Genomic DNA, 21,244 nt, shown 5'->3' with positions numbered 1-21,244 from the left:
ATATACCACATTAGAATAACCTGTCCATTTTACAAGAATCTGATAAAATGTATACTGCATAGAAGAGTAATTTGGGGGAAGGAGATTAAAGGCAACAAACTTTGTTATAAAATAAATAAGACAGGATACAATGTACAGCATAGGGAATATGGTTAATAAATGTAACAAATTTGTATGGTGACAGATGGCAGCTAGATCTGTCATGGTGATTGCTTTGTAATGTATGTGAATATTCCATCACTATGTTGTATGTCTGAAACCAATAGGATATTCTATGTCAACTGTAAGTCAATTTTTTAAAAAAGAGTATTATTCTTTGTCTCCAGAGTAAATGCTATCAAATTATGTACACAGACACACACATGCCTTAACCAGTAAGTATGGACTAGCCTGCTCTCTGAAATTATATTATTAAATATGCCAATCATATCCTTCATTGAAAGGTTCTAAGTAGTATCAGACAAGAATTCACAACTCCATAAATCTTATCCATTATATTTGGAAATTAAACCAGCTGCCTTATATGAGTGGTACAACATAATTTTTTAAGGTTTTAACTGTATGAATATGGTGACTGATATATAGAGATACCCTTTTTTGTCAACCTAGTTGCTAAACAGTTTAGCAACTTTGAGGATGTCAAAAGCACATCATTTCTTTCATAAAAGCTTGTTTTTACTTTCCTCAGTCAATGCTCTTTAGGGAGTCTCTCAAATAAAATGATAAGTGGTAAGAACTAGTATTTATGCACATTGGATTTTGGAGGCAGATGACCCATATTAAAATTATTTTTTATCACATAATAGTGATGTGATATAGTGAAAATTACTTATCCCAAATCTGACTTAGTTTCTGTATCTATAAATAGAAATTTTCAAAAAGGACTGTTTTGATTACATTACAGAGTTACTTTTTATTCGAGAACTACCCACCCAACACCATCACTAGAAATTACCTGCTAATTAAATGTTTTAAAGGGTAATTATATTTTACTTTTAATTTGATATATAATCATTATTCAACTAGTATGAAATCTCTTTGCTGAAATATAATTGTTTTTCATAAAATTCCTCCCTTTTTATCATTAGATTTCAAAAGTGACATACATTGATGAAATATTTTCAACTTAAAAATTTTTAAATTCAATATTAATATAATGCATATTATGCACATTTTATCTGATTGTTTTCATAGTAGATTTTGTGTATTTAGTGTTGATAAGGTAGGTGAGGTCTGCACTCACAATAATAACACTGTACATTCTCAATAAAAACACCTAAGTGTAATGCTGCTTTATGTCATTGTTTATATATGAAAAATAATTTACTACCACTACTCGAACAGATTGTAATCTTAATTATATAGTAGAATAGAGCAGTGCAAAAAAGTTTAATTCTTATTAATTAACAACTCTTTGTTGTTTATTTTTCATGACTTCGTTGAAGTTGCAAATTAATGTGAGAAGAGAAAAATATGGTACAAACTAATAAGAAACACCTTTGTCTTTCATGTGCTAGGTAAGCATGCTAATTAATATTGCCTTTATTATTTTCCAGGTTTTGAAATCATTTTTACCTGATATCATTCCACTCAGGGCTATAAGCACATTTCAAGAGTTATATCTTACTATGTTATCAGCAGTACATTTGAAATTTGCTTCAAAACAATTTGAAATTTTGAGAACAAATGTATTGTTACCACTTATTCTTAAGAAATAACATAGCTGGGCTAGAGTTTTCTACCTTTGTTATTTTCTATTTATATACTGAGATAGAATTAAAATGGCATATCAATATATATTTGGCATTTTGCTCTCACCACACAAAGGATATTTAAACACAATTCTGTCTCAATTTGACTTCACTATGTTAACTATATTCACTATGATACATATTGTTCATTATGATACATTTAACACTTAAGAAAGAATTTACTGATTTATACTTATACTTGCATATCAAGAATTACTGGATGGAATCTGTTAAATTTAGGAATTATTCTATAGCTGCTTAAGGGTTTCAAAAGACATATACTAGGATCATTAAATGTGGTTAAAAACCTAACATAGTCAGTTGCATGGGGGTAGGTTTTGAATTCAGTCTTGCCATTTATGACTTATGCAACTCTACTTGTATCTTCGATTTTCTAATTTAGAAAGTGGGTCACAGATAACACCTAATTTGTTAGAGTGTTGTAAAAATAAATGTAGATAATGTGTAAAGTGTCTACCTTATCCTGGCAAATAGTAAGCACTCAGTAAATGAGAATTCAAACCAAAATTTAAGATTATTTTATTAAGTGAAACAATTGTGTTTATTTTGCTTCCTATTAAAAATAATTCAAATTAATTTGAATAAAGTTGATCTTTTGAAAAATAGAACTCAATTTTCCAAGAACTGTAATTTGTATATTTTACCATAATCTCTAGCACATCACATATTTACCCAAAATATAATATTTCCTTTAAGTGAATACTTACACATCTCTTAATAAATCTGAGATTTCATTTCAGTTGTGATGAAATTGTTTTTGCTGATCTAAGGTTTAATTAAAATATAATACTAAAAGCTAAATACTAAAGTCAGAATATACATGGAAAGTCAGTATCACATATTATGGAGTTCTCTTTTTTAATTATTTTCCTGATTTCCTTCATTCCATGTAAATAGATTTTTTTTAATTTGTTCGATTCAGTTATGTTTTCCAAGTATTGGTATTGTTAGACATTTCCACTATGGTAAGTTCAGATCTAAATTCTAAGTGATTTTGCTCAACTTTCAAGTTAAAAATAAACAATTAATGTATTGTTGGCCCCATAATTTCTTGCTTTGGTGTATCTCTTCTACTGGAAATATACATATGTCATAGATAAAATTTACCATTAGAAAAACATATAATATATATAGGTTGATATAAAAATTAATTAAAAATGTTTTACAACTGAAAAACTCTCATTGTATAAAGGATACCTGTATCATTAATCTGAGCAGATGCATTTTTAATGTAACAGGAAGGACCTGAGTTGTCCCATAAATATATATGTCCTTTGAATCATTATTAAAGTTGGATACTATTCTGATTCTTGTGAGTGTGGTTTGGAAATCAGACACCTCAATGATTAATAGAAAAATCATGATTAGCAAGATACTAAAAAACAAAAGTAAATATACATGAAAAAAAGGTAGATTTTTCAAATAAAAATTTTGCAAGCTTGGAATGACATACCGAGCCTTGGAAAAAGAATTTATAATAAATATGTACATTTGGTATTGAGGCATGTAGGATAGATTCTGAAACTAGTATAGAAGAAATTAAGGAAATTAGAGGTAAATAATTAATGGAAGGGTCTAGATTCAATTTACAATTACTGAACTGAAATAAAGACTAAGAAAGTAGCAATAATCATAAATACATGCAAAAGACAAGGGTTTAACATCCTCACTGTGGTGAAGAAAAGTAAATGTCTGCCCAGAATTTTATTTCCAACAGATACTTTTTAAAGAGCTTGAGGTAAGAGAAACATAATTTAATGTCCTAATATCACTATTAAGATTTCTTATTTCTAAAAGATCTTGGGAACATATCTTGATCATATTCCAAATGGTAATACTTTAGGGCTAATGAAAATTCTCAGGACAGAAATTAGTTTTTTATTTTATTCAAGAAAAGTAGCTTAAGGGCTAGAGGTAATTATAATGATACCAACAAAAACAAAAACAAACACAATAATGAGACTATATCAAGTAATAATATTTATAACTCACATACTTGAATATATTAATTGCTCTAAACTAAATTCCATCAAAATACACTTTGTCAGAAACAGACATGATACAGAAGGAATTATTGGTTGTTTCTTTATCCATTTTCCATTTTTTAAGGGATAAGATATGATTTGACATATATTACAGAAAATACAGTTTATTTATTGCACATTGGCCAGCATGGGTCCACAGTACTGGATTTCATCAGTATATCTACAGAAGAGGTTAACAGAAAAAAAGATCTACAGTAATGAAAAATAACCATAGTACCAAATAAATGAAGAATGTGATCATATATTCATTCTGTTCTATCCTATTATACATCTTCTATATCACAAAGGAGTCTGAGAGCATAGGTAAGATTTCACGGTGTCATCTTTTCTTACTGGATCTAGAAATTGAGTTTGAAGTTTGCAAAGACGATAAAACAGATCAGGTCTGCCAAGGTGAACATGTTCTTGGTCTGTTAATCTATATGCAAAAAGAAATAGGTAAGTGTGAAAGAGTAGGACTCACTTTATTGGCCATCTTAATATAATTTAATTAATCTTAGACTGAGCCACATATTTAAAATTACTGGCTCTATAATTTTGGAGTCATTGAAAATTTAGTTCTTAAACTGTTTAAATGAAATTAATTTGATAAGACAAAGCTATGATTTTACTGATTGTAGGCAGTCTGAAAGTTGTCTACTCATTTATTTCTGTAAATTTTGTGATAGTTGTATTTTAATTTATGTCTATAAAATAACTAGCATATAATTAATGGTTAAGAATAAATACATACACATACACATAAATGCATAATACATATATAAATTATTTGCCTATTTTGGAAAAGATTTTCAAATTTTAGGAAAAAAATAGAGTGTATTTCTAACCAAAATGAGCTAAGTAATTAAAAAGAAAAGTAAGAGTCTAAGAGTTTGGAAAGACTAGGTCAATTTTGAAATGCCCATGGATACAAAACCTTTGCAAACTTCATAATTGTGTAGGACAATAAATATTTGAAATTATACAAATCCTCAAATTAACTTGTCTTGAAAGGACTCTCAGGAAGCCAGGTTTTCAAAGAGTTTTTCATACAGTTACTACCAAGAAGACAGATTAGATTCTACTTACTAACTTCTCTACGCTTAGAAACAGATTGACACAGATGCAGATAATAATTCTGAGCCTGAATCTGTGGACTGAATACAATTCACTCTTAAATGTTAGTCTCCAGGATGTACATATCACCATACTGTACAAATGAGCAGTGAATTTAATTCAAAGTCACACTCATCCCTTAACAAATTATCAGAGAGAATCCTCTCTACACACATTGGAGCAGAATATAGGGATATCAGTGGTGAATTATCACAGGGTGAACGTTCGTATACAGGGAAAATGCTCAGAAATTTTTGTTTTATGAAATAGTTGGGAGCACAGGGATTTACATTTCAAAAGACTCAGTAAGAAGAAAATGGTTTTGAACTACACACACAAATGGCAGACCAACACCACTCTGTCTTGATCAAAGTAGTTCTACACGTAAACAGTGAAAGAAGACAGCCAGAGACTGTCATCCAGAGGGGCAGTGAGAACAGAGAGAACAGATGGAACCCTTTGGAGATTAAGCAAAGGGACATAAAAAAATGTGTGGTAATTCTTGGAGTAATAATTCATGAGCATAAATTCGTATTGACATTTAAATGCACAAATGACCACTTACAATGGCCTTGGCTTTCAAAAATATTGAGTTTGGCTATATTTTCTAAGTGCACATTTTTAGCAAATTCACATTAAACTCTTATATAAATAAACTCCTCACGTGTTTTATTTGAATTTCATGACCAAAATGAGTCACCAGTGCTTCTTTTAGGTGCCCCAGAACTTTTTTAACATTTTAAAGTATAAAAACTGTGACATTTAGAGTATAATTTAGGTTAGAAATGCTGTGTGTGTAGTATATTATTTCTCTTTATTTGAAAGTAGAATGGTCAAAGTTCCTTCTATTATGTGTGAGAAAAACAAGACAAAACAAGAAATAAAATTGTTTGTCTCCAGTTGATTTTTGTTTAAAATTTTCTCCTACACTTCGTAATATTGCTAGATATAAATGCAAGATACATAGAATCAAATAAATAAACTCCATGAATCAAATCTTATCAAAAAAGGTAGAATTTATCCTAAAATGTTTCTTTTTAAGGTTTATATATAATACACATATTAACATGTGTGTGCTTAAAATTTTCAAACTTTTAACAAAAATTTCTGAAAGTCAGAGTTCTAAATAGCAGGAGATTAGTAAAGTCTTTAAAATCAGTTTAATAATCACAGTAAGTGCTTTGCAGGGAAGTAACCCAATTCAGTGATGAGAATTTTGCCAGGGCTTCCTATTAGCTAAGATGTTTAGGGAAGATCTATTTAGGGGAGTAAAATTCAAGTTGAGTCCCAAAAGATGAGTAGCAGTCAGTCATATAGGAACAACAGGTAAAGAAAGAAAAATTTAAACATAAAGAACAAAAGCAGTGGCCCTTAGGCAGCAAATAGCCTGTAGGATGAAAGGTTACTTACTGGAGTGGTAAATGACAGAGAGCTGGTGAGTAAAGCTAATTGAGAAAGGCAAGATCAGATTAAAGGTGTATCTTCTTTGATGTGCTCATCTCCTATTGTTTTGCTTTGAAACTCTTTACTGGATTTTTTTTTCTTTTTTTCACTATCTCTCCCACCTAATCTACTTAAACCATTGCTCATTTTACTTGGTTACATTATGTACATTGTCCTTCAGATCAGAAATAGTGGGGTAGGTTGTGGTAAAACTAAAAGATGGAATGAGTAAAAGGGAAGGAGGGCAGAAGGGAGGAGGAAAGGGAGGAAGAATTTGTGTGTGTGTGTGTGTGTGTTTTACACAGTTTATTTTTGAGTGAAGAAAGCCTTTTCTTTATTCTTGGGTCTGAAAGTTCAGAGGGCTTTTACCGTTCTGGTATTCAGTATGTGTTTACTGTAGGATTTTGGTGGATATTTATTGGTTTGTGGAAGTTTTCTTCTACACTTCACCTTCTAAATTTTTCATTTTGTCTTTAATAAAATGAATGGGTGCTGATTTTTTGACTAGTCTTTCTTCATACATGAAGTTTCATTTTCCTTTTATTTTTCTAATTGTATTGATTTTGTAATGCTAAAATTGCATTCCCAGGATAAAGATTGCTTATGGATGGTCTAGTATTTTTAAAACACATGGCTGTGGTCTATTTATTAATATTTCTTATTGAAGTGCAGTTGATATACAATTTTATATTGGTTTTCAAGTATACAACTCAGTGGTTTTATACTTACCCATATTATTAAATCCTCACCTCAGCTAGTGCAGTTACTATCTGTCAACATAGGAAGAATCACTGGTATATTCTCCATGCTGTACTAACATCCCCATGATCAATTTATATGGTGATTAAGAATTTTGGCGTCCCTTTATACCCCTCCCCCTCCTCACCGACTCACTCCAACCCCTCACCCATGGTAACCATAGTCACTTCTCAGTGTCTATAAGTCTATTGCTATTTTGTTCATTTGTTTTGTTGTGTTTTGTTTTTAGATTCCACAAATAAGTGAAATCATATCATATTTGTCTTTCTCTGCCTGGCTTATTCACTTGGCATAGTACCCTCTAGGTTCATCCAGGAAGGAAGAATTTTATTCATTGATTAATGGAAATCATTGAAAGAGCTTGATTTATTTAGATGAATGACAATATCCACTAGATAGTAAACAGAATACTCTGTCTCCTATAAAGAGAAAGAATTGAGGAAGATGATGAGAGAAGCAGGAATGAGTATGACAGATTACTAGTGCTCATCAGTGTCCTCATTTTTCTTCCTTCCTGAAAGGAAATACACATTTTTATATAACATATAATAATTAATATACAATAATAAAATAAACATATAATAACAATATAATTTTTATATAATATTGAAAAACTCTAAGTATGAAACACATAACCAGCACAAGATCAATGGGCAAGGTATCTCCCCTCCTCCAGACAGCAAAATTTGTCTTTGAATGAATTTTTCTCACCGCAAGTGGTTCACAACATCTGCTCAGTAAGATTTCATTATGGCTTCAGACCAGTAACTGCTGTGAGTCTGTCAATATTTCCTTTCCTGACAATGGCTATTTCCATTATCATTTCCTTCAGTACATGTAGAATATAAGCACTGAGTTGGCGTACATACTTTGTGTTAGGCTGGAGAAAGGAAAAACAAGGATATGCAAACAGAACAGAGAGATGCCATAGGGGGAGAACAGACCAGACCCCAAAGTCCGTGCCGTATATGGAAAGGGGACAGCTCTCCCTGAATTCCATCCTGATGTGCCAACTAAGACCCGGATGTCAGCCTCCTCCCTCTTGGAAAGAAAAAAGTTTCTAGTTGACTATTATGTCACCTTTAGCCAATCATACCTCTCAACACCCCCTAGGATAGCTTGCCCACTCCTCCCCCTCCTAATCCCTTATAAGCCCCCCACTTCCCTAACTGGGTGTGACTTCTCTGGCCACTGACAATAAGGCCACAGAACCTCACCTGGGGGTATTTAAATAAATTACCTGGCCCTTTGTTGCCTCTCTTTGCCAGCTTATTTCTGCTAGAATTTATCTTACACTTTGTCTTTTAGTTCATTGGTCACTGTACCATGAGAAACCACAGGTCAAGGGCTTCCACTATCAATGCCAATTGAGAAGAGGACACTCTCTGTGATTTAGCCCTGGGCAGATGAGGCACAGAACCAGAACATGAGGGCAATGCTGTGGGAATGAACTTTAGTCAGTGAGAGGGAGGAAAACAGAAGAAGCTGACAGACAAACTGGTTGACCTCTCTACTTTACCCACCCACAATGCACTGCTGGAGACTCAATGATTTCAAAAGTCTTCCCGGTGACACTTTGCATGATCAACCAATCATTTGTACTGTGATTCTGTGACGTTTGTGCCTTTTTTTTGCCATATTTCTTCCCTAGTCCCATAAATTCTGCTTTCCTGAGATGTCTGCCTTCTCCCCTCACACACATACATACTGTGTATTAGCAGGTGTCTGCTTAATCTCTCCATCACAGGAAAGGTGGGCAAAGGCAATCCTGAGCAATGCAAGATTTAGCACCGAACATTAACCTCAATAAAATACAATGATTATTTTTGAGTACTTAAGGTTTGAGTCCCCTAAATTTGTTAAAAAGTTTATTTTTTCTTTCATGGAAATGTGTAACCATGCCTTTTAAATCAATTATAAAAAAGTAAACAAATACATGATCTTATAGACATATATTTCTACTAAGTATTATCTGTTGAATATAAGTCAATTTGGTTTAAAACTGTCTTTGATCTATGAAAGGCAGTGATATGATAATAAAGAGACCTTACAAAGGCACAAGCTATCACTTTTTAGTTATAATTCATAATTCAGTTAACGCTTTGAAATTTTAAATTGCCCTTTGAGTACTACGAAATTGCCTAATATAACTTTGCAACCCTGTTAGTTCATTGCCCAATTAACTAGATAACACATTTTTGTGCCCAGAAATCCCCAGATGAAATTCAATGTAACACATAGTTTGAGCTTTGATAATTGTATACTTAAATATGTGTATCTAACTCCCAATTTCCAAATTAGAATTTATATATTTATTTCATTAGTTTACTCCAGAATACCAGTTTTTCTTCCTATATTCTGTTGCAATAAAGAATTAAGAATTCAGATTTTGGATATGAAGCCAAAATTCTGGGATGCAAATACCAAAATATGTCTAGGGTATTAATTGCTTTTCCTTTTTTAAGGTTTAAATGGCAAAGGATTAAGTTTACTTGTAAGACTCTATTTATATGAATAAATTTTGTCCATTACATTTACATCCTCTAATTAGGTTTGTCCCATTTATGTGACGTTTAAAATTTTGCATGAATATACATTCAAAATTGTGATCTTTGAAATTTATTCTAACAATCATGTAATTCCTTCTTTCTTTTCCCCATTCTTGTACTTTTTAATACTCATGTATTTGGAAATTGTCATTTTATTCTTGATTATTAATTTAGTATACCTTAACAAAGAAAAACTTTGGCATACTTCTCCACTTAACTTTTAGCACTGACTAGGATAGACTTATTACTCCCCTCTCTTGATCTAATTTACATAAGCTTTTTCCTGACTCTAGGCCCCCAACCTCCCTTTCCTTAGGAACATTTACTTTAGCAAACTTGTGGTTGCACATTCCTCTCTGCTCCTTTGAGACATATAAATCTTCTCCATTTGCCAGTTTTACAACCCAAGAATGTCTTTCTCAAGGTCCTGGGAGATACTCCTTTGAAATGTAATCACTGAAGTAAATATAGCCACTAACTCCCAGTCTCTGTGAGAGAATAGGAACCAAACCTAACTTCATTAACTGACAATCAGCAGACATACTAAAGGCAGTAAATGGCCTAATCTAGCTTTTCTATTAGCTCATATGCCCAGCTTCTTAAAATCCTCACATACAATGGAATATTATTCAGCCATAAAAAGAAGGAAATCCTCTGTGACAACCCAGATAAACCTGAAGAAGATGCTAAGTGAAATAAGCTAAACACCAAGAGACAAATACTTTATGATCTCACTTAGAAGTGGCATCTGATAAAGTCAAACTCGAGTAGAATGGTGGTTTTCAGGAATAGGGAAAGGGGGCAAGGCGAAATGGGGTTTTGTTGGTCAAAGGATACAAACTTTCAGCTTATAAATAAGTTCTGGAGATTTTATGTACAGCATCTTGAATATAGTTGATAATACTGTTTTGTATACTTGAAATTTGTTAGTAGAGTAGATCTCTTTGCACACACGCAAAATAAGGAACTATGTGAAGTGATGGACGTGTTAATTAGCTTAATTGTGACAATCATTTCACAATGTATACATTCATCAAATCATCATTAAATTATATATATTAAATATATACAGTTTTAACTTGTCAATTATACATCAGCAAAGCCGAAAAAAATCCTCCCATTTGTTTTAGCACAGGTGAGTTCAGTTTCTCTCCTCTCTTCCAATACTTTTAATAATTTTGAATAAAGTCTCTCTAGCCTATTTAACTTGCTTGCCTATTAGCTTCCAGTGTAATTTTTCTTTGGCAGTACTTTTATTCAGCTCATTTCATATATTCACTCTTGACAGGCATATGCTATGAATAGGCAGCTCTGGTTTCAACATTAGTCTACTGGACCAGGTGGTATGACCCACCACTATAAAAAAGCAATTAGACAAGTATGCTGTTGACATGCTGGACTAATTACATGGTTTTCTGAAAAGAAATTTTTGATTTCTTTGTTAACAAAGAGAAAACTATCAAAACATCTTTTTAAATATACACACATACATACACGTGCCTATATATTTGGTTTAAAAATAAATGTTAGCTTATAGTTAACATTTGAAAAGACACTCTAAAGTTTCTGTTGTGATATGTTATTTCATAAAAATTCTTGATACAGATGTCTTCTAAAATCCTGATGACATTAATCTTTTTATCTCAGATTTTTGAGATTTTATTAAACTAATAAAATCATCCCACATAACTCAATCACAAATTTACCTCCTGTTTATAAAAGTAATAATTTCTCTCCTGCATAGAGAAAAGACTTTAGAATTTCTTATGTATTTTTCATTTGGTTATTAAAAGTCAAATTTGAAATACATGCAAGTAACATCAGTATAAAAGGCTCTCTACAAAGACCTACAATCTAAAGCTAGCTTGGTCACCTAAGTTGCTTTATATTTTCTAATTCTATATGTGAGCAAATGTTTTATTCATTTTTTATCTAAAGTAAATTTTAATATGATGAAAGAGGCACATAATCATAGACACAAACATGACCGATGCCCTCAGTCTTTGCCTTTTCAATCTGCTCACCCATCAGAAATTGGTGTTGCTCTCCTCCCAATCTGTTCAATAATATCACACCAAATACCCTAAAGAATGGGCACAAAATTACTATGAAACATATGGTGCTGGAGATCAGAGTATTAATGGGTTTGGGAATTATTCCTCCTCATCATTCAGTCTGCACACAGGGAAAAATTATACACATGAATAAAAAATAATGTGAATTCAAAAATAGTAACCATCAAACAAAATTCTTGTCACCGTGTTACATAATTTTAAGCTTCATGTGTAACCAAGCTAAGAAAAATGTAATGATACCACAAAAAGGAATCTGGTTTTGGCTGCACTGACTTTGGAACAAAATTTATATTAAAGGTGCTTTCCCCCTTCTTTGTATTTTAGGCTAAAAAAGACATTGGGGATTAAGTCATTTGTGAAATATAAATATTATACTTTCATGTTGAACTCTTTTAAGAAATTATACTGTGATATCAGGAGATAGAAAAAGATCTGAAAAGAAAAGAAGGCTATAATCTCAAATCATCCTATTACAAAAGTCCTTTTGCATATAGAAAAAAGAGAATATCTCTTTAAACTTCTTAAAAGATGTTGCCAATAGTCAATTCAAGTTTTCTTTCCTGGTGCCAGAATGATTCTTGAATTTTAGATAAAGACCAGATTAGAAACTTCATGAGTCCAGAGAACATTATTTTTTATGTATATGTTTTAGTTTGTGTGTGTGTGTGTGGGTGTGTGTGAGAGAGAGAGACAGTAAATAAGTATTTACTTAGATAGATGTATTTAATTTGAATCAGTGAAAGCTAGTAGACATTACTTTACATGTACATAAAACCACACAGAGTGAGGAAAATGATGTAATCACAACAGTAAGGTAGGAGCCAATTATGTGAAATGTAATTCAATATTTTAAATCACAAAAGAAAAAGAATGCATGTTGAAATATTATTTATTTGAAACAGTATAAATTTTAATTTTAATATTTTTACAATTCTAAAATGAGAAAGACTATTTGGAAAGCAATTGGGATTTTGTTAATCTGCTAAAATGGAATGACTCCCCAGCTAGTAGCTATTTAAAGTTTTTTGTATCCTCCATTGTAATCTGCTTTTCATTTGAAAAATGTAAGTTGCAGCATCTTGTAAAGTGTTTATGTATCAAATATTCTATGTATATAGATTTTTCTCAGATGCCCACTTACACTTTCAGAACAAGGTCATAGCCTCTTGATATTATGTCTCAAAATTGTTTTTGTAGTACCTTCCTTCCCACTTGTTTGGTGCGAATCCTCAATTATTTCTCCATGTATATACAAGCGAATAAAATATAGAATTATGATAGAAAGAACTTTCAATTAATAAATGCTCTACAGCTTCAAACTAGAGTACATCATAAATAGGCAGCTAGGTTGTAAACTAAAAGATAATGGATTTGAAGTTCTGGATTGAGATTCTGGTTTTGCCATTTACAATCTATATAAATTTAGACAACCATTTAGTCTCTTTTAGTGTCTCTTTATCTCCTGTTCCTTTCAGTAAATGGGATAACAATAACATTGCTTTTTTTATTTTTTGGAAATTAAATGATGAAAGCATTTCAAATGCTTTGAACTAATTTAAAATAGATATATTAAAGAATCATATAAGTTTTGGTGAAATGAAAAAAATATGCTGTTGAATGACATTAGCATGAAAATGAAAAACCAGAGTAAAAAAATGTATGTGGATAAAAAAAAGAATTTATGATAACTGCCTGCTATGCTAACAATAGTATGAACATGAATGTTCAATGAAAATGGGATGAAAAACAGCTTTTTTTTCATTTAGCAGACATATATTGACAAAAATATTTCACACTTTATGATACATGCAGATATTTAAAGTAAAAACAGAATCATTGCCCTCACAAAGTTTATAGATCAAATAGGAAAAATGCAATTAAATCAATAATAATAAATACTGTTGATAAATTCATTGATGAACTCATGGGGAAAATGCTAAGCTGTACATTTTAGGCATTTGTACAAATGTATAATGACATGTATCCATCATTACTGTGATATACAGAGTATTTTCACTGCCCTAAGAATCCTGTAAGCTTCACCTTTTCATCCCTGCCTCCCTCAACTTCGAATCTCCAACAATCACTGATCTTTTTACTGTCACCATAGTTTTGTCTTTTCTAGAATGTCTTATAGTTGGCATCATATAGAATATAGCATTTTCATATTGACTTCCTACACTTAGTAAGAGGCATTGTAAGGTTCCTCCATGTCGTTTCATGACTTGACAGCTCATTTCTTTTTGGTGCTGAGTCATAGTCCATTGTGTGAATATGCTGCATCTTACTTATCCATTCACTTACTGACAGATATCTTGGTTGCTTCCAGGTTTTGGCAATTATGAATAAAGCTACTATAAACATCTGTGCAAGTTTTTCTGTGCATATAAATTTTCAACTCCTTTGGTCACCAACCAGCACAATTAGTGGAATGTATATAGTAAGAGTATAGTTAGTTTTGTAAAAAACTGCCAAACTGTCTTTAAAATTGGCTGTACTATTTTGTATTCCCACCAATAATAACAGATAGTTCCTGTGCTTGTACATCCTCTCAAACATTTGGTGTTGTCAGTGTTCTGGAGATCAGCCATTCTAATAGGTGTTTAGTGGTATCTCTTTAATTTGCAATTCTCTCGTGAGAGTAGTTGAGAATTTATATGGTTTTAGTAATTGGAGTATTTAACATTTATTTGTAAATTAATTGCATAAAATTTTTAAATAACACGTTTTCATTATCATGTTTGACTCATCCTTGGTTGGGCCTATATTTGCTTACAGACAAACATTAATAAGGTTAATATGAAAATATATTCTCTGTTATTTTTTCAGTTATTATTTTGTCAGTTCTACTAATGTTTCTTTAATATTTTAGGCTACTCAGTAAACCAATGTTCGGTATTCTTTATGCTTTTCATTGTGTCAGTGTTCTCTATTTCTGTAATTTCTATTTTTACCTGCATTAATTTCTTCTTTATACTTTCTTAAGATTTAGTTGGCCTATTTTAATAAATTTTTAAATTGATTTAATGTAGCCTCCTGATTTCTGCCTTATTTTTCCAATACATTTTAGACTATAAAATTCTCTCTAATTCTGTTTTAGTTGGAAAATTTCCCTGCATAGTAAGTTTTCACTCACTCAATTAAAACCTGAGGCTGAGTATCCTGTATCTGCTACTCCACATTTTGCCATAACCTTTTGACATGCAGAATAGCAGAGAACACAGAGCCCCTACATAAAACCCTTAACCCTCCACACCACCCAGGAGTGGAGCAGGTCATTTTCTCAGAGCCATTTCGCATGTTGAGGCACCTTCCTAAGAAAGACTTGAAAGTGTTCTAGTCTCAGAACAAACATTTCTTTTTCAATCACCAGTATCTCAGTCACTCTCTCCATAAATGGAATAGATAGAATATATCTGTACAATGAGGGCATATACAAATCCACTGCTTAGCTAATAATCCTTAAAATAGATTTAAATTGCAATCTGCATTTGATGGTTCTGAAACTGTATAGACAATGATGCTTAAAGATTTCACTTTTTTATTATTATGAAGTTACATACTTGGAAGATAGAGTCCACACTTATCTTTATCTCCTTAGAAATTCGTGAAAAATAGTAAACTTTTAGGATGAATTAAATAGTCTAGCACTAGTCTTTAGATGTACTAAGTAGTCTTACATCTTGTCAGTAAGACTTAGGGTCAGGTGTATTCAAGCATGGAGGGCAACATTCAATCAAGCTGTTTAATTTCTGTCAGTGGATCTTTGGTTAACAAAAAAACCTTAAAATCCTGCCTATCACAAAATTATGCTCTAACAAGAAGCTAAAAGGTGAAATAATTTTTAAATGACTGTAGAAAGAATAATAAATAGTACAACTTCTGTTCTCCTAATTGTCCTCTCCATATTTTAGAACAAATTTTATACGATTACCAAATCTAAGTGAATTAACATGAATCCTTTGTGTAGTAGAAACAACACACTTTATTGCATGTAGCAAAGTCTCCTACAAAACATTTACTAACATAATCCTTCTTTAAACAGGCTGACAGATCTTGTAAGCTAGTATGTTTTTGTTCATTTGATATTTATTAAGCAGCAATTTATCATATTTAAAAATATACTTCAACATACATACTTTGATGCCAAGCAAAAGTAATCATGACCATTTTCCTTAGTTTATAGACTCTACTCCTGAATAAAAGACTGCTGTTATTTATGTACTGTAGCTAAATTTCAATTCAGTAAGTGTATGTCAGTGAAATAAAATTTTAAATGTTATTAGCAAAATATGAAGTTTATGAAGGATATAAATGGCTATAATGGTATAAATGGCTATAGATAATCCAGTATATTTCTATATTAGAAATATGATAGTGTAGGTTTTCCAATCCTCTAGCGTAAATAAATGATCTGAAGAGCTTATATTTTTTCTCATTAATTTTTCATGTGCCATGTTAATCAGTTCTGTTAATTAAAACAATTTGCTTTTGTGTTTGTGTGTATATGCATGCACACACACAAACACACGCACGCACACACACATACTTCTTTTAACTCACAGAGAACTCAACATCCTGCTATTGTTTATATACACTGGAATCAAATAAATAGGAATATAATCATTCATTTTGTGTATCTACTGGGGCTTAATCATATGTTACGATCTTTGTAAAGATTCTGGTTTATTAGACATGTAAGCAACAGATCTCTGTGCTTCTGCCAAAAATCATAGTTTAGCATCTGCCACAATAATTTCACAAGTTGAAACAGGTAGTCTTTATATTGAAATTGCTTAAACCACTTTGCTTCTAGGTATTTTATTAGGAACTCTGAGACTAGAAAAGATATATTACCTTTTACATCATTAAATGCATCATTGTGTGTTGTGGAAAATTGAGAATACTCTCTTCATTGATGTAAATTACTATTTATATCCTATTTTGTGTACAATTGATAAAGCCTAATCCTAATCTTAAACTTCAATTTGTTATTAATAGGATAAGCCTATGTAATATGCAAATAGTCACTTTCACGGAAGACACATTATTTAGTGACATGTAGATAAAAGCAATGTTTATATAAATGTTCTTTTTAGTCAGTTATGTTTGCATATTCTGTTATAATAATATTTTAATGCGAATAATTGAATGCATCTTTTATTCACAGTATACATATAGGTAGAACTTATTTTTATAAATACCAAGTCTTTAATTTTTTGGTTTAATACTTTGTATTTCTATAAATTGGATTTTTAGTAGTAAGTCATGAGTGCATAATATTACAAGATAAAGGATGGTGGGGTTTACAGTAACTACTTCTCTGTAACAAATACTGTGAGACTTAACTTAAAAAGACCATTTGATTTTGATCACAATGTTACAGGTTTTAAATTTGGAATGAGCTTTGGCTGTTGGTTCTTGCTTGGAACCTCCATGAAGTTCATAACAAATCTGCTTGAGGCTGCATTCACTTGAAGACTCAGCTGAGCTTAAATCTCCAAGATGGCTCATTCACATGGTCAGCAACTGACACTGGCTGTCAGCTATCCCTCATCTGGGGCTTTTCACAGTAGAGGCTAAGTGAGGTCTTACTGTGTGACTTGGGTTTCTATATTGCTTGGTGGCTTTTCAATAGTCAAACTTCCCATCCGAAGTTTGAGGACTCCAGAAAATGTTCCAGTGAACAAACTGAAAGCCTCCTTTCACTTTGGGACCAAGTTTCTGAAGTTACATAGTTCAATGTCCACAGTACTCTAATGGTTTCAGAAGTCATGAGTCTATCCAGACTTCAGAAGAGGAGGTAATAGTGACAAGAGTCAAGGGAATCCTGCCTATTTGTTTAACAGTCCTGTGGAGGAATGAACATTGTTAATATCAGGGATTTCTTTTTAGAAAGAAATAATTTGAAGAATTTACAATTAGAATGGAGCAACAGGAATTTGAGCTAATGTACTTACTTTTGAATATAGAGTCAATCTACTAGGATAGGAGCTGCATATAGCAGTGGCACTGATCTCACTATGGTTCTGTCATAAATGTCTTAAAAAATTGGTGGAAAAAGTAAAAATGATCAATTAATTTAAATAGGAATTTATATGATATTTGCAAACATTAACATATTTGGACATGAAATGATCTAGCTTTTATCAGTCTTACAACAAATTAGACAAAAGTGGTGTGCTGGTTAAGCAAATTTTCTTAACTCAGGGAGCAAATTTTTCCTTGAAACTTCAGCCTTCAAAGGAAGAAGTCACAAGATAAGAGAGATAAATTATTTAGGGTAAAACAGCTGGAAAGGAATAAGAAAGAAGAAAGTCCCAAACTGAATCAACACACTTCTTCTCTGCAAGGAGAAGAGTTGAGAAACATCATTGTTACCTTTGGGGGATCTCAAGAACTTTGTAGAAAGGCATAAATAATTCTTAACTTGTCTTAATCTGAAGAAGAGAGTATAAAATCTAAATAACTATTTAATCTTCTTACTGATTTCCCTTAAAGCTCAAATCCTTATTTTGGGGACATAGTGAACTACATGATTTATAAAAAACAGGAACCCTTTATATATAAAACTGATATACTTTCTGCTGGTTTATGATCATAAATATGTGCTATAATCTGTATTTTAGGACTGTAACTATTAGAGTCAATATTCAAACTCAGTATCAGTGGACTTGGAAAATATTTTATTCTATCTCCATATTGCTAAATATGTCTCTGTATGATGATATTACTTGAATTAGATTATAATTATATTTATATTATATATATTATAATTACATTATAATATTAGGCAAATGCAGATGTTTCGTTCTGAAGAAAAATCTCATTTTTTTTCCCCCACTTAAAATACTCCATCCTTGAGAAAATGTTTACATTCTTTTCTAAGTCTTATGAAGACCTCTCTGCTTTTACCCCACCCAGCATACCTTGCAGTATACAGGAAACTTATGATTTTGCTTCTTTCTAGTTTTTGAGCAAGTTCCATCTAGGGCTTTTGCTCTCTTCTTTCTCTAAACAACTCCTATTTGTTACTAAGATAACAAATTACACTCTACATCATTCTTAAACTTTTTCCTTTACCGTTTTAGGTAGAAGGCAATGCCACTTCCACTTGTTTCCATTACAACTTGTACCAATGCCCATGCTAACACCATGGTTTACTAAAGCGTAGGAACTATGTTAAAATAGAAAAACTTAAAGTTAATGTTGGAGTTCTAACACAGTGTAGCCAATACAATGCAACTAGTCATTTCCACTTTTTTGTTTACTTTTTATCACGTTGGAGTCATGTTAGAAAAGCTTTTCTAGAATATCATATTTAATAATCTAATTCCTCTTCTGTGCTCTTTCAGGTAAATAATATACCTATGAATCCTTTCTTTATATGTTGATGTTTATCTTGCATTCATATTGCCATATTCTGCAAACCCTTTGTTTCCTTTACAACATATGTTACATTCCATACTGCCATATACATAAATGTGTGTCATCTCCTCTAGCAGAGGAAATGATATCTCCTCATTCATCATTGCACATTTTATTCACCAGAGCACTTCCTAAAATGTGTCTAATGCCTTGCACTTGACACCCAATGAATATTTGTTGAACTGAATCAAATTGAATCAAACATGGGTCAGCAATCAGGATTCATAGTATCACCCTTTCATCCAGAGTAAGTTAAGTTACAAAGTCACATATTCATCCAGCTCATCCTCAAAATGAAATGAAGATGAAATGATGTATTTTTTTTTGAGATAACGATATTTTTTATGGGAACACAGCTAGTTTTTTTGTCTTGGTCTAGTTGTTTTATAGTCAGTAATTTTTTTACCCAGAAGAATATACAGAGCTTTTAATCTCAGTCTATTTTTTTATTGCTTCTATCTTCTGCTACTTGAGAACTTACCCATTATTTAGTCCTTTGCCATGCAATCAAATCTTCAGTTGTCGTTCCTAATTATTATACAGCTCAGAGTAGCACAATGGTAGAGATACAAAAGCATCATTTACATGGCAGGATTTTCAACAAGAAGCTCTGAAACAAAGTACTCTGGAAGAATGAACTTCCGGAAAGGGTGGTGGTCCAGAACAGCTTGTGAACATTATTCCATATATAGAGACAGCTGGAAACACAAAGGAAAGAACTCGAGTATTTGGTGGTCACTTGACAAAGAACTTCCCTCACTCTCCTTGCCTTGCCCTGAAAGTACCTGGGTTATTCTTCTGAAAGCAAACATCCAATCAAACTTTTAATTCTGACTTTCAAATATGAACTGAATTAAATGACAGAAAATACCAGGAGTATTTCAGAAAATTCTCCAACAAGAAAGGAACAAGAAACAACGACAACAAAACAAGCATGAAGGGAATGTGCACCAGTGGAAATAAGAAATAGAGCATTTTACTCATATTGTACAATATTGGTATAATTATAATAATGCAAACAAATACCAGTAATTGAATTAAAATTGGAATGCAATTACCCAAGGAATCCAGGGAAAATTGAATGATGAGATGAAACAGTGATGATCCTCATTTACCATAAAATGATATCAATAAATAAAGTCTAAAATGTAAAAATTAATAAAAGGAGTATGTTATTTAGAAACATGGAGGCAGGGCCTGCAAGAAACCCGTAAAAATGAGAAAGCTTTTGTTTTGGGAATCAGACTAAGAGGAGGACACCTGTAGTGTTCATTAATCACTTTTAGTAATATTTATTCCTTAAGCTATGTTCATTTGTCCTACTGCTGGACTGTAGCCTTGTTTATTCCAATACCAAATTCAGTTAATTGAGATACTACAATACAACTAGCATTATAGTTAGAGGGAAAAAAACACAAAAATTGTTATTGATGTTTGCTAGTAGAATGACATTACCAAAGTCACAAAGTCTGTTCTAATACATTTTCTGTTCTTATGTATTTCTTGATTCTGGCAGATTACACAGATCATACTCCAGACTTTCCCTTTTGGTGACGTTACAGATAGGAGGAGGAGAAGGGAGAGGGTAATTTAATGGATAGGCACCCTTTGTAAAAATAGAGTTGCTCATCTTGTTATAGAAAAGATCATTATTATTATTAACATCATTTTAAGGGGCCTTTCCAAAAGTACTCCTTTCAGTTGATGAGCTGTCATGGTGGTATAGTAAAAACTAAAGTCACAAACTGAAGATTAAAACATTTTTCCACTTGAATCAAATGTCAAAGATTAGAGAGGCTTTTAATCTTTTTATGTGTCCCTAGTACAGCTCAGGCTTTAACATTTTCTTGGTTATTTCAGCATTCTATTGGGTAGAAAATTAAGGAGAAAAAAGCTCTTAAAGAAAATAATTGTGTTTATTTGTTCAAAGCATAAGAAATAAGTAGGCATCTAGTGATTCTACAGAGCAAAAATGCAACCTATTAATTCCCTGAAAATCTGATACTTAACTGATACCACTCCTTCAATTGTCATGTTGAAATGAATGTCTGTATGGAAGAAACATACTAAATTTAGGG

The sequence above is a fragment of the Manis javanica genome, chromosome 9 (assembly GCF_040802235.1).
Source record: "Manis javanica isolate MJ-LG chromosome 9, MJ_LKY, whole genome shotgun sequence".
Taxonomy (NCBI): Eukaryota; Metazoa; Chordata; class Mammalia; order Pholidota; family Manidae; genus Manis; species Manis javanica.
This window is presented reverse-complemented; position numbering follows the sequence as displayed.